Source organism: Mustela nivalis (genome assembly GCF_964662115.1).
Source record: "Mustela nivalis genome assembly, chromosome: 20".
Lineage (NCBI taxonomy): Eukaryota > Metazoa > Chordata > Mammalia > Carnivora > Mustelidae > Mustela > Mustela nivalis.
The window spans coordinates 41102108-41115714 of NC_139039.1; the positions used below are offsets into that span (position 1 = coordinate 41102108).

Sequence of the window (13607 nt, forward strand, 5' to 3'; positions counted from 1 at the left end):
GCACACATTTTCACCGAGATGGTCTAGTCCCGGGGCCTTTCCAGGAGGGATGGGGTAGCCACCGTCTTACCACGCTCAGGACGCTTGCACGTGGCCATTTCCCAGGTGCCACTTGACCTTCAGATGTCCCAGCGAGCCTGAGACAAGCCCGCACAGAGCCAGCTCCATTTCTTGGGGGACAAATGCAGTTTCCTCGCGTCGGTCAGGAGCGCAGTTGGCCACGTCTGCAGGGGACGGCAGTCCTTGCTTCCGTGCCGGCGACTGCTGGCCTGCCAGGAAGCTGGTCCCCAGCAGCAGCGGCGTCGCCCTGGGAGAGGGGACCAGATGCGGGCAAGGGGCGTGCGTGGCCCCTGAGGGCAGAGGCCCCTTCGTTGGGTCATGTGCACATTGTGGGGCTGAAACGCAAACTCATCTGAGCTGCTTCGGGATCCGGGTGCCTGGGGACGACGAGGAGGGGTGTGCGCTGCCGTTGAAAAGAAGCCCATGTTCCAGCAAGCTGTGTGCATGGGGACAGTCAGTGCCACATGGGGGGCGGAGCCATGTGGACCAAGTGTGGAGGAGGCCCACAGGCCAGAACCCCGGGTCTCCTGGCCACACCCGAGGCGGCCAGCCCACTGAGGCTTGGGAAGGAAAGGTCCAGAAACAGCCTGTTCCCAGGTCCTCGGTAAGCCATCCTGACGGTCACTTTTTGGAATAATTACCCCACATCGGCTCTTGTGGCACAAGAGGAAGTTTTCACGGCCTTGTTATTTGGTTAAAGCACGCTTGGCCAACCGAGGAAAGACAAGCGGGGATTTCCCGCGGGTCTATTCTCACATAAATGGGGCCTGAATTGTCGCTATTCCGCTGAAGCTGAGGAGGTATGCGGATGCGAGGTGCAGGAGAACGTGCAGACCAGCCCGAGCTGGCCCGCAGGGGACAGGTGCGGCGAGCTGGGGTGCGGCGGGAACCGCCCTGGCTTGGGGTCACCTTCCCCTGTGCTCTGGGAATGTGGGGCACAGCCTTGCGCTCGGGGTCAGTGGGCTTCCTGGGAGGCCAGGCCCCTGGGCACGGACCGCGGTAGCTCCCACCACCCAGCGCACAGGGCCAGCAGCCCTTGTGTGATGCTGTCCACGCAGGAGGCCTTTTCCCACCTCCACATCTCTCCGAAACCTGCTGCTTGGGAGCCACCAACCAAGGCCCTGAAGCTGAGTGACCGCCCTGGAGGGGGGTTTCTTTAAAGACACGAGCTCACAATGCACAATGATGAGGAGAAGGGAGAGGAAGCACAGACACTACACCTTTGGGAGGGCGTGAGCCAAAGAAAAGGCCACGCGCAGATCAAGAATGATGACGGGATAAAGTGAGCGGCGTGATTCATTCGGCAGCTGGGGCCCAAGACACAAAGGAGCAGCCGACCAACCACACCACCAATCACTCAACACAGTTTATTCAGAAGGACACCCCACGTTGTGAACCGAGTGCCCCCCCACCACAATTCACACAATGAAGTCCTGACCGCCAGTGGGACGGTGTCAGGAGGTGAGGCCTTCTGAGGTTTCCTGTGAGAAGACGAAGACCAGCGCTTGCCCCCTCTGCGGCACGTGAGCACACGGCGGGAGGGCACGTCCAGAAGCCCCGAAGAGACCTTCACCAAGAACCGAATGCCAGCACCTTGATCTCAGACTCCCAGCCTCCAGAGCTGTCTGCTCTGTGGAACCACTCGGTCCGCAGTGTCTGAGCGGACTAAGATACAGGCCACGCTAAGCCGGCCAGAAGCTCAAGATTCGACAAGACCAGGTTCTCAAGAGGAAAGGTGGAGTTCAGGGCTGAGGTAAGGAGGAGTCCTTGGCAGTCCACTAAGAAGCTTTCTGATCCCTAGACCTTCCCTCCCCAGCTCAATACAGCCAGTGACCATGCCTTCCGTACCCCAGCACAAGATGGAGTCTCTAGAGAACACAGAGCAAAGGCTCCAAGGACAGGGTCCGGTGCCGCCAAGAGCAGGGCTCCCAGCTGACACCGAGGGCATCAAGAATGCTCCCTCCTCTGTGTTGGGATTGCTGCTCAAACGTTTCTTCATCGCACCCCTGCAGTTCATGCTCTGAAGCCCAGGAACCACTCCTCCATGGCACCCACCACATCTAACCATGTGTTTCTGTGTGACATTAACCATTGTGTCTGCCTGCAGATTGCGGCGTCCTCTGGGGGAGGTGCTGTCTGATATGGCTTGTATCCCGTCCTTGGTCCTAGAGCCTAGTGGTTTGACACAGAGGAAGACATGAATAGATGAAGGCCTAGGATCCCACGTAGGTCGTGCGGAGAGGATGAGGGTGTATGGTATACCATGGACCAGAGTGGGAGGCAGGAACTGGCACCAGGGGCTCCAGAATGGGATGCACAGTTGAACCTGAAAGAGACCCTCCATTCCAAAGTACAGGAAGCCAACAGTGCAAGGGACACATTGTGCTGGTTTAAAATTCCAGAGCTAAACCAGACAGAGCTTTCTAAGGTCCTTGGAGGTGGGGGGGAGCAACCAGAGGGTTTAGAAAGCTGGGTCATGCCAGATGTTGGTGTGGCTGTTAGAATAATGCGTTAGGTGGACACTGGCATCACAGAGCACTGAACAGAGAAAAAAGTAAGAAACATGGTGAGATGTTCACGTAAGTTAAAAATGTGCACACATGAAACAACAGCACCAATTTGGCAAGAATATTAAGATAAAAGGACAAGCTGTAGAATGAGCATGACAGGCAGATTGGAGTGACGTGGGGGATCAGGGAGAGAGGTGGATAGTGACGGTAAACAAGAGTGAGCAGGAGAAAAGTCTGTGTGTGGCTCAAGAGTGGTCACAAGGGGTGAAATGAGCAGCAAAATTAATTCAGCAGCTGGGGCCCAACACATCAAGGAACAGACAACCAACCACACAACCACACCAAACCAACCACACAACCACACCCTAACCAACCAACCACATAGCCAACCAGCCACACAGCCAAACAAACACACAACCAACTAAACAACTACACAAACATCTACAAACCAACCAATCACACAGATAACCAAACACATAGACAACCACACACTAACCAACCAACCAACCGTTCAAACACATAACCAAACAACTATACAACTGAACAAACAGCTATACACTAACCAAGCACACAACTAACCAGCCAACCAACCAACCAAACAGCCATGCACTGACCAACCAATCAACTATACAACCAAATAACTACAAACTAACCAACTAACCAATCACTCAAATAACCAACCAAACACAACCACACACCAACCAACCAACAATGGCACAACCAGCCAACCACACACCAGTCAACCAACCAACAATACAGCCAAACAACCACACAACCAACCAACCAACCCCAACAACACAAACATCCAGAAACCAACCAACCAATCACACAAATAATCAACCAAACACATAGATAGCCACACAACCAACCGATCAGCCACTTAACTGATCAACTATACAACAGACATACCAAACAAACAAGCACACAAACCACAGCAGAGCAAGCTACCCAACATGGCAGGTATTCTGGTTTACTTACAGTTTGAAACATGAGATCTGTTCTTTTGTAAAAATTGGAAATCTCTGAGAGAAGGGCAAAAGAACTAATGAAATTCATATTAGATTTTTTTAAATGTCAAGAGTCCAAGAGAGTCCTGCATATGGTAATAGGCACACAGTAAATTATCTGCAGGCTTAACTACTATTTGCTGTGTTTAGTTCACTTACAGCCAACTATAGCTCTAGGATGTCTGAGTACAGGGACAAAGTGAAATTTAGGAAGTAAGTTGTAGCTAGAGCCTCGGGTCTGGAGATGACAGAGGGCTTGTCTGTCGGAAGGTGTGCGGCCAAGATCAAGAGCAGAACAAAGTACTGCTGCTCTTCCCAAGGACCAAAGGCACGTGCCTGACTTGAGCTGACACGGGGTCCACCTGTGGACCCAGACTCTGCAGAGACACCTACGAAGACATGAGAAGACGGCTTCTGGTTTTCTAGTCTGCGGAGCTCTCAGCGGCCGTGGGTTGTCTGTGTGGCTGAAAGGAATTCCTTACTGAGAATGCAGTGGCGAGTTCCCAGTTGGAAAACTGTTTACTTTTCTAAAAAAGCTCCTTCGGGCACGTAGTGCACGGAGCACTGGGTGTGGGGCATAAACAATGAATCTTGGAACAGTGAAAAAATAAGTTAAATTAAATTTTTTAAAAACGCTCCTTCAGATAGTCACTCATGTTGTTAGTATGCGCCCTCTTTTTTTTAAGATGGATTTTATCTATGTACATAGCATTTTCGATTATAAAAAAATTCTACATTTATTCATAAAATTGCTAAGCAACATTGAAAAGGGGTTCAGGGAGGCATGTTTCAGTGACAGAACAAAAGGGGAGACATGAGATGTTCCCAAGGGTCCCACTCGAGGTCGACCATCTGCCACTGGGCATGTGGCATAGCAGCCGGGACTCAGTCCGGCGTGTGCCGTGTTTCCCTCTCCCGGCTCGCTGAGAGCCGCCTTTGTGTTCGTGAGCCCTCCTCCTCCTTGTCCTGTTGGCCTCGTGACCCGCAGGAGCCTGGGAAGGGCCTGATGGGAGGAGGCACGGAGAGACCACAGCCCAGCAGTGGAGGCTGAAAGCTGCCCAAGCCGCGCCGCTCGGGGGCCATCCGCACGCTGAGCAGGAGCCTGGTGCTGGGAGCACAGGGCGGGCCTGGACCAGGCTGAGGTCCCTGCAGGGTGGACACGGGCTTGCGGGCTCCTACTGCCACATCACCGCGGGGGAACACCCTGGGCATGGAGGAGGGCCTCGCTGAGGGTGTAGGGGAGCCCAGAGAGCTTCTCCTCTCCCTCCTGGGTTCCAGGCGGAGGCCCTGAAGGTTCACCCACGGAGGACAGAGTATCACGCAGGAACAACGCAGTCTGTTAGCAGGTGGACCGCCCACCCTCGCAGGAGCAGCTCCAGGGCTTTGCAACCCGCGCTTACACTCATCTGGACGAAGGAGAAACAACTGCAGCTCGGTGACAGGCCAGACGAACAGAGTTCGGAGGCTTTCAGGGCGGCAAACAGAGACGGCCGACACTGGGGAGCGAATGAGGCTGAGTATTGGGGACCGGTGTGCCCGCTAGGGTGGCCGGAGCCTAGCTCTGCCCTCCTCTTGCTGGTCTGTGAGCGGGGAACGCCTTTACCGAAGGGACTGATGTCTTGGCTTTAGGCAAATGGGGCGGGGGCAGAGAGCTGCTCTTCCTCACCGGCCTCCAGCTCAAAATCCCTGACACGGCCACGTGGCCAGTGTTGACGTGGGTGCTGTGGCCCCTATAAAGGGCCCTCTGGCTCCCTCTAGGGCCAGCCGGCTGGGGTACGGGGTGCCGGGGCTGCCGGGAGCGGGACTGGGAGGAGCGGGCGGGCCACTGGGAGCAAACGCTGCCGAGCAGGTGGGGGCATGGCTGGCGGTGGCTCTCCTGGAAGTGACGTTGTCCGCTTTGTCTAGAGTTCCCTGCAAGCTTCTGCACAAGCCCAGCGGACTGCAGGCAAGAGCCAGAAACATCAGCTCTTCTGGAAGGTCAGGGCCGAGGGCCGCGTCCTGGAAGAGCAGGGCCCTTGTGCACCGAGATGTTTCTCAGAGCTGTGAGTGACGAACCAAAGCCCCGACCGCGTCCCTTCTCTGGAAGAGGGGCAGGAGGGGCGGCAGCAGGCTCGAACCCTTTCCTGGAGCAAAGCCCAGGCTCTGCGCCCCTTTGCAGAAAGAGCTACCGTGTCCTTTGCCCATTTGTTCAGTACGTTGGTTGTTGGTTGGTTTACCGCACATTTTCGTGACTCACTTCTAGGTCGTGTGAGGTTTGCAACCCGGGTCTGTTCGGGCCGCCTGGACTCTGCAGGCCTGGGCAGCCTCTGGGGATGGAGCTGCCTCTTACCCAAGCCCCGGACCGTAAGGTATACCTGCCTGACCGCGAGTGACCACGCAGACCGTGTCCCGCGCCGTGGCCGCGTGGGGAGTGGACGTTGCTGTGCGCTGGTGCCCTCCCCCGCTGTCCCGGAGATGCCCTGGCGGCCGGGACCCGAGCGCGGTCACGCCACATGTGGGGCCATGTCTTTCCTCAGCGCCCACTGTGTAGAGACGGGTCCGTGGTCCCCGTGTTCTCCACGAGGCTGCTGCTCGCTCTCTTCTGAGCCCGCGTCCCTGTGGCCGGGGAAGGTGGGACAGCCTCACGGTCTGTGTAAACCCGCTGATGCCGGGCGCCTGTGGGCACTCTGTCTCTGGAGCGCGGCCCGGATTGCTCCCGCTGTGGCTGATGGTTTCCCAGACCCGCCGCACACCCTCCTTCCCTGCCCTGCCCCCCCTCGGGAGAGACGGTGTGATGTCACCTCCGTGGGGATGGGCGAGGTGCGCTCTCTCTGCCTCTCTTTCTGGGTGTCTGTCTCTCTGTCTCTCTTGCCCCGTATGGACTCGTGGAGTTTCCTTGGGCCCACGGGAGCCCTTTCAAGACAGCCTCGATGTCGTCCTGGCGTGCTGCGTCTTTGAGCGCGTCCCTGCTCTCTGAAAGCTCAGCTGTGCGGGCGAATCTCGTGCTTTCCGTGCCGCAGAGCTGGGACCAGCCATTTCTCCAGGGAGAGAAGGGGTGATTTTTTAAAATACAGATCTCAGAACCAGAACCAGTATTTTTCAAGACTTCTTCCCCACAGGCCCCCACCCAATGTGCTGCATAGTATCAGGTGGGCTTGGGGTCCCTTCACCCCCAGAAACCTGCGCCGTTCCTGGCACATAAAGTGCTGACTGAAAGAAGCCAGAATGTCAGTTTCCTTTCTGCCCCTAGACTGACAACCTGAGCTGAATTTCAGCCCAAAATAGTGTGCACGGGCTCGCAGTGTCTAATTCGACTTCACTGAAATACCAGTTTTGTGTGAATCCGCCCACTGGGAAGAAAACAGATCAAGGCAGGGAGGTGCGACCCCGAAGCGTGTGTTCTTCTGAGACCGCGGAGCACGGGCGAGGCCGGAGCACCGAGGGTTTAGAGCGTCGATACTCGGGGGTTTCACTCGGCTCAAATTACTTCCCTCTGTTTCTCCACCGTTTTTAAGCCGCCCTGAAGCTGGGATCCCGGATCTATTTCTAACCTCGCCCTGCAGGAGATGCCACTTGTCTGCTTGCATAAGGCCTCCTGGTGTTTTAATTTGGGATCTTCTCATCACGAAGAAGCATATTTTCAGTCTCTGCATCTTGGCCTCCCCCTCTTGCTTCATCAAGTGAGACGCGATCACAGCCACCCCCGAGCTCCGCCGCCACTGCGGGGCCATGCAGCACAGAGACTGTCCTCACTGCGTCGGCGGCACAGCACACGGTCCCCATGCACCCAGCCCCTTGCGGGTTTCCAGTCACTGCTAGTAAAACAGCAGCCGCCACCAGCGTTGCTCAGGGCTGCCAGCCCTGTCCGTCCACGCAGGCTCCTGAATCCCGTACCCTACGGAATCTGTTCCTCGTGCCCTGGGGGCTGGACGTCCAAGCTCTGGGTGCCAGCTCGGGCCCTCACTTGGCAGAGAAGGGCCCTGGGTCGTCCTCCTTGTGCTGTCATCCCGACCACCCCGAGACTCCTCTCCTCCCCGACCCTGGTGCGCGTGGTCCCGTGGGGGGTTAGGGCCCCACCTGCGAAGAGACGGTGCACAGCACTAAGCAGCCCTCAGAAAATACTTCATCCTTTCCAGGGCACCTGTGCAGCCTCGGTCTTCGTGACACCTGCTTTATAGACCTATGGACCGACATGTGGACAGACATAGAGGCGGCAGGAGCTGGAAGGTTCAGCCAGGAGGTGGCAGGGCCCTCTGACGTTTTATCCCGCGTCCTCGCCTTCCTCGGGGTGTCGTCCTGAGAGCAGGTGAGCTCTGAGGTTCTGAGGGCAGTGGATGCCCAGCTCAGGCCGGGCAGCTCTGTGGCTGTGTCTGGGCAGGGCTGGCACCAGGGAGCCCGGCTTCTGGGTGTCTGCTCCCTGAGCCACGCCAGCAGCCCCTAAGGAAAGTCTGGAACAGATGCTGAACTTGGAGGGACAGGCCCAACTTTACGGTCATCCTCGGATGGCCCCTAGAAGCCTCACCTGCGGTCAGACCTCAGGCCCAAGGCAGGAAGGACGCCAGCTTTCCCTGATGTGTCCTTGGACCAGGATGTGGCCCCGACATTTGGAGCTGAGGATGAGCCCAAGAGCCCCGCCCCCAAGGAGACAGTTCTCTTGTTCTTCTGAACAAGACAGCTGGGCCCGGCGTCCCCTGCAGAGCCGGCAGGACAAGCTTGATGCTGAGGTCCCACTGCCCACTCAAACACAGAGCAGAGGCTCCAAGGACAGGGACACGCCTCTCCCATGCAGGTGCGGCCCCGTCTCAGGTGTGTGGGTGCCATAGGGCTTAGCATTTTCCCAGGGGTCGCAGAATATCTCAGGGGTGGATGGGCAGGGTGCCCTGGTGGGCGACCCCCACAAAGCACAGCCCACCCAAGGACGCCCTCGTGGGCACCACCTTGAAGGCCATGAGCTTGCGCCTCTGGGTCTGGACAGAGAGACAATCTCCCGTGCTCCGGGCGTGTTAGTGGGGCTCCTTGAGTCTTCAGCAAGCACATCCACCATACTTGCTAATTTGTACCTTGGGGGTTTTGGTAAAAAACACTTTTCCATTTCCAGAGCTCAAAGACCTGCACTTTCTTCTCTTTATGATTTTACCTGCCGCGTCGAGTGTTTAATCCAGCGTAAGTCCAGGTCTGATGATGAAATTAAGGACCAGGCTTCGTTGTTTTCTCCATGTAATGAACAAGCTTCTCAGTCTCGAGCTTTAAAAAATCGGTCCTTTTCTGGGGGAGATTGTGGTATGTCATCCTTATTAAGTGTCGGATGTCCCAGATGACGGTGGGTCCATTTTTTTCCTATTTTGTTGTATTGATCTATCTGGTCCTGCACAAGCACGCAGCCTTTATTAGTTAGGCCTTCTAGAACGTTCCATTGAGGGGAAGGAGAGTCCCCTTTTGCTTTAAACTTTAAAACTGACTTTGCTATTCATGTATTTTCATTTTTCATGTAAATTTCAAATGGCATTTTTGAGTTTACCTAAAATTCCAGCTGGGGATTTTATTTGCATCGCAAAGAATACGTTTGAATGGAGTTGACATCCTTGTGATGTTATGTCACATCCAAAGATATGTATCTGTCCGTTTGTCCAGACCTCGTCTTCTGTCCTTCAGCAGAGCTGGACAGACTCCCTAAAAGTCTGGTGCATTCTTCCTTAGGTTCATTCTTGATTCCTCATCCATTAGATATTCATTCCTTTAACACATGCTCACTGAGTGCTATCAGAGTCCTTAGCACGAGGGACAGTAATGAAGAAAACAACCCAGGTCCCAGCCCTGTGGGATAAGATTCCATAGGAAAATATGGAATATAAGGCATATTCTATAGATTTATGAGGATGATTCCTTACTTATTTACTATATGTTTTATCTTTTACAATGTTTCTATAATATTTTCTACAAGAGCATGTGAATACATTTATTTTTTTGCTATAATGTTTCTAATTGACTATTGATGATGTAGAACAGTGATGCTGATTTGTAAGCTGATCTTGGACCTGGCAACCTTGATGAACTTCCTATTAGTTCTAAAGGTGCATCTAAAGGTACAACTCTAGGGGCACCTGGGTGGCTCAGTTGCTTAAATGACTGCCTTCAGCTCAGATCATGATCCTGGAGTCCTGGGATCGAGTCCCACATTGGGCTCCCTGCTAGGCGGGGAGTCTGCTTCTCCCCCTGACTTCCCCCTCTCATGCTTGTGCTCTTTCATTCTCTCTCTCTTTCTCAAATAAATAAATAAAGTCTTTAAAAATAAATAAATAAAAGTACATAAATTCTATTGCAGATTCTATGTAGAGGAGCTAATCAACTATAAACAATAACACTTTATCTCTTTCCATCTTTAATATTATTATTTTATTTTCATGCCTTATACCTTTGGCCAGGATATCAAATGTTCTATTAAGCAGTAGCAATGATGCCAGGGATCCTTATCTTGTTCCTGATTTTAGATGAATTATATAAAAGTTGTCTATCAATTGTGATGTGCCTATTACTGGTTTTGATACGTTCCCTTTTTCAAGGTAGCAGGTGTCCTTCTATCATTTGTTTCCTGAGACTTTCAGAGAAGGGTTAGATGTCACTATGGGAATTTTCTGCATTTATCTAGATTATGACTTGATTATTGCCCTTAAACCCATTGTGTGCTATGGTTGTTTAAGAAAAGTTGTCACAATTGTTTGACAATCTTCCCACTGAGAAGGAGAAGCTTTGTTCCCTCCCCTGGAATCTGGGAAGATGTGATTTCTTGGACCAAAGGGCATAGTGGAATGCCTCCACTGTGGAGTGATGTTGGGTAACTAACTCTCCAAGGCAGGTCAGTAAGTCCACTCATTCCCTGGGTTTTTCCATCTGGGGGAAGCTAGCCGCTCTGTTTGGAGGTCTGAGAGTACCAGGCTCGAGAGACCAATGCCAGTACTTGTGTCAAGCCCCCAGCCATCAGTCAGCATTGACTGCCAGCCATGAGACTGAGCTATCTTAAAAGTCTGTGTGGTTGGGCCCTGAGACGGCACCACAAAAGACACCCCATCAGAATTGTCCGATCTCCCCAGATTTCTGGCCCATAAAATCCTGAGCAGTGCAAGCCACCAGGCGAGGGCCTAGTTTGTCATGCACCAGTAATAACTGGAACGTATGGGTAATTTATCAATAGATTTTCTAGTGTCCATTAATCCTTGCATTCACAGGATGAACCCTACTTGATCGTAGTGAGGAATTTCCTTGTGTCCCGGGGACTTGGATAACTCTGCTGATTGGGGACCTTCACAGTCACGTTTGCAAATCAGGTGGCCCGTACTTCCCTCGCTGTCTGATTTGGGGCAATGTGTCACACAGCTCTCCTTCAATAGCATGTCAGACCCACAGTGGCGTCACAGAACGGCCATCCTTCCTCGGCTGCTCCCATGACAACCTGGCACGATGCGGACCCCCCAGCCAGGACCCTCCGTGTGCTCAGGTCTCCCCATGAGCATGAACACCTGCATGCGGTCTGATATCTTTCCTGCCCAACTTTCCCCTCACTTTCCTGCTGTAGCTGTTAGACCTACTTTATCTGAAGCTCTCTCTGGCCACTCCTGCTCTTTCCCCCTTGTCTGGTGTTGAGTTGTGTCCCCCAGTAATCCACATGCTGAAGTCCTCATGTCCAAGCCTCAGAATGTGACACATGGAAATAGGGTCGTTGCATATGTGATTGGTTAAACTGAGGTAAGGTCATACTGGAGGAAGGTGGGTCCCTAACCAGGTAAGACTGATGTCCTTGTAAGAAGGGAAAATCTGGACACTGACATGTACCCAGGGAGAGCACCACATGAAGACAGATGCAAAAGATGGGGTCATACATCTCCAAACCGAGGCACGCTAAGATTCCCACCAACCACCAGATGCTGGAGAGCAAACTAGCACTCTCCGTCCTTCGCAGACTCCTCTGATCCCTCCTAGGTGTCTGCTTTCCGAGAACCTACACAGACACAGGGACTTTTTAAAAATTTTTTTATTGGAATTCTAGTTAGCTCACATATAGTGTAGTATTGGTACTTCACATAGTGTAGTATTGTACACATATAGTGTAGTATTTCAGGAGTAGAGATCAGGGCTTCATCATCCACATACAAAACCCCATGCTCATTCCGTCCCAGGCCCTCCCTAACGTCCGTCCCCCAGTTCTCCCAGCCCCCACCTGCCGCCCTCTCGGTTTTCTTCTTATTTCCCCCTTCCCCATGTTCCTCTGTTTTGTTTCTTAAATCCCACATAGGAGTAAAATTATATGGTATTTGTGTTTCTCTGATTGACTTATTTCACGCAGCATAATCTCCTCCAGTTCCGTCCATGTCGGTGCAAACGGGGGGTGTTCACCTTTCCTGAGGGCGGAGTCATACTCCATAGTGTATATGGACCACATCGTCATTATCCACTCGTCCGTTGAAGGGCATCTTGGTTCTTCCCACAGTTTGGTTCTTGTGGATGTCTCAGCGTCTGCGTCCCGGTCAGTAGGGTCGGAGACGAGGAGACGTGGTCACGCTTGCTCATACCTCAGTGGCTAGAGCACTAGACTCCGAGGAAGGCGGGGTTTTCTCTGTGCGGGGAGCATCCCGATGACCCAGGCCGCACAAGCTCGGAAGCACGGCGTGAGAAGTGGCAGTCTGCCTCATTGGTGCTGCTGGGACGGCTGGAGAACTGGGAGGTCTCAGAACCTCTCCTTCAAGGTGTTGTGGGTCACGCAGTTGATTTTATTCTATGTTTTTACTTGGCATTTGCATAATTACCAACTGTATTTTTAACTGATGGGCAATCTGATTTTTTTAATCACTTTATTATTTTTCATCATGGTAAGTGTACTTTTCAGTCCGCTCCCCTGCTTTCCCCGTCCCTCGCCACCTCTGCTAACCAGCAGTGCATCTCTGTTGTCAGGAGGCTGTTGCTGGGTTTGTCTCTCTCCCTTCCTCCCCTCCCCCACTTTGTTCATTTGTGGTGTTTCTTAAATTCCACATATAAGTGAGATCTTAGGGTCCTTGTCTTTATCTAATTACATTCTGCGTAATCTCCAGTTCCATCCATGTTGGTGCAAATGGTGGGTGTTCATCCTTTCTGACGGCGGAGTCATATTCTTTTGTGTATATGGACCACATCTTCTTTATCCATTCGTCTGTTGATGGACATCTAGGTTCTTTCCATAGTTTGGCTATTGTGGACTTTGCTGCTATAAACATTCTGGTGCACGTGCCCCTTCGGATCACTACGTTTGTATCTTTAGGGTAAATACCCAGTAGTGCGATTGCTGGGTCATAGGGTAGCTCTATGTTCAACTTTTTGAGGATCCTCCATGCTGTTTTCAGAGCAGCTGCACCAGCTTGCATTGCATTCCGACCAACAGTGTAGGAGGGTTCCCCTTTCTCCGCATCCTCGCCAGCACCTGTCCTTTTTTTTTTTTTTTTAAAGATTTTATTTATTTATTTGTCAGAGAGCGAGCGAGAGCGAGCACAGGCAGACAGAGTGGAAGGCAGAGTCAGAGGGAGAAGCAGGCTCCCTGCGGAGCAAGGAGCCCGATGTGGGACTCGATCCCAGGACGCTGGGATCATGACCTGAGCCGAAGGCAGCGGCTTAATCCACTGAGCCACCCAGGCGTCCCGCCAGCACCTGTCCTTTCCTGACTTGTTAATTTTGGCCAATCCAGCTGGTGTGAGGTGGGATCTCATTGTGGTTTTGATTTGTATTTCCCTGATGCCGAGTGATGTGGAGCATTTTCTCATGAGACACGATGACTTAAAGCCACACCAGGACTTTATATTACATTAGAATAAGCAGATAATCATGGGATTGCCTACAGAGCACCTCCACAGAAAAGGTTTAAGAGACACTGCAAACAAAACTAAAGGTAATTTCGGATGACCTCTCATGAGTCTTGCTGATCTAGTGCACTACAAGGGAACAATGTTAGGGGCAGGAATTGTTTTTGTATCACCAACCCAAAGAAAAACTGAATTGTGATTCCCATTAAAGAAGTAACTTGAGGGCGCCT

The 13607-nt window shown here is 52.6% G+C and overlaps 1 protein-coding gene across 2 annotated transcripts in view; it reads left to right on the forward strand.

The window, feature by feature from the left end:
* The window catches only part of ERICH1 (glutamate rich 1), a 56425-nt gene extending 46358 nt beyond the window's left edge, over window positions 1–10067 (forward strand). For both annotated transcript variants that reach the window (XM_082715311.1, XM_082715309.1), the window contains 3 exons: window positions 4856–5089; window positions 5483–5619; window positions 5820–10067. The gene's annotated coding sequence lies outside the window, so the exon portion shown is untranslated. The remainder of the gene's footprint in view (window positions 1–4855; window positions 5090–5482; window positions 5620–5819) is intronic.
* Window positions 10068–13607: the final 3540 nt, after the last annotated feature.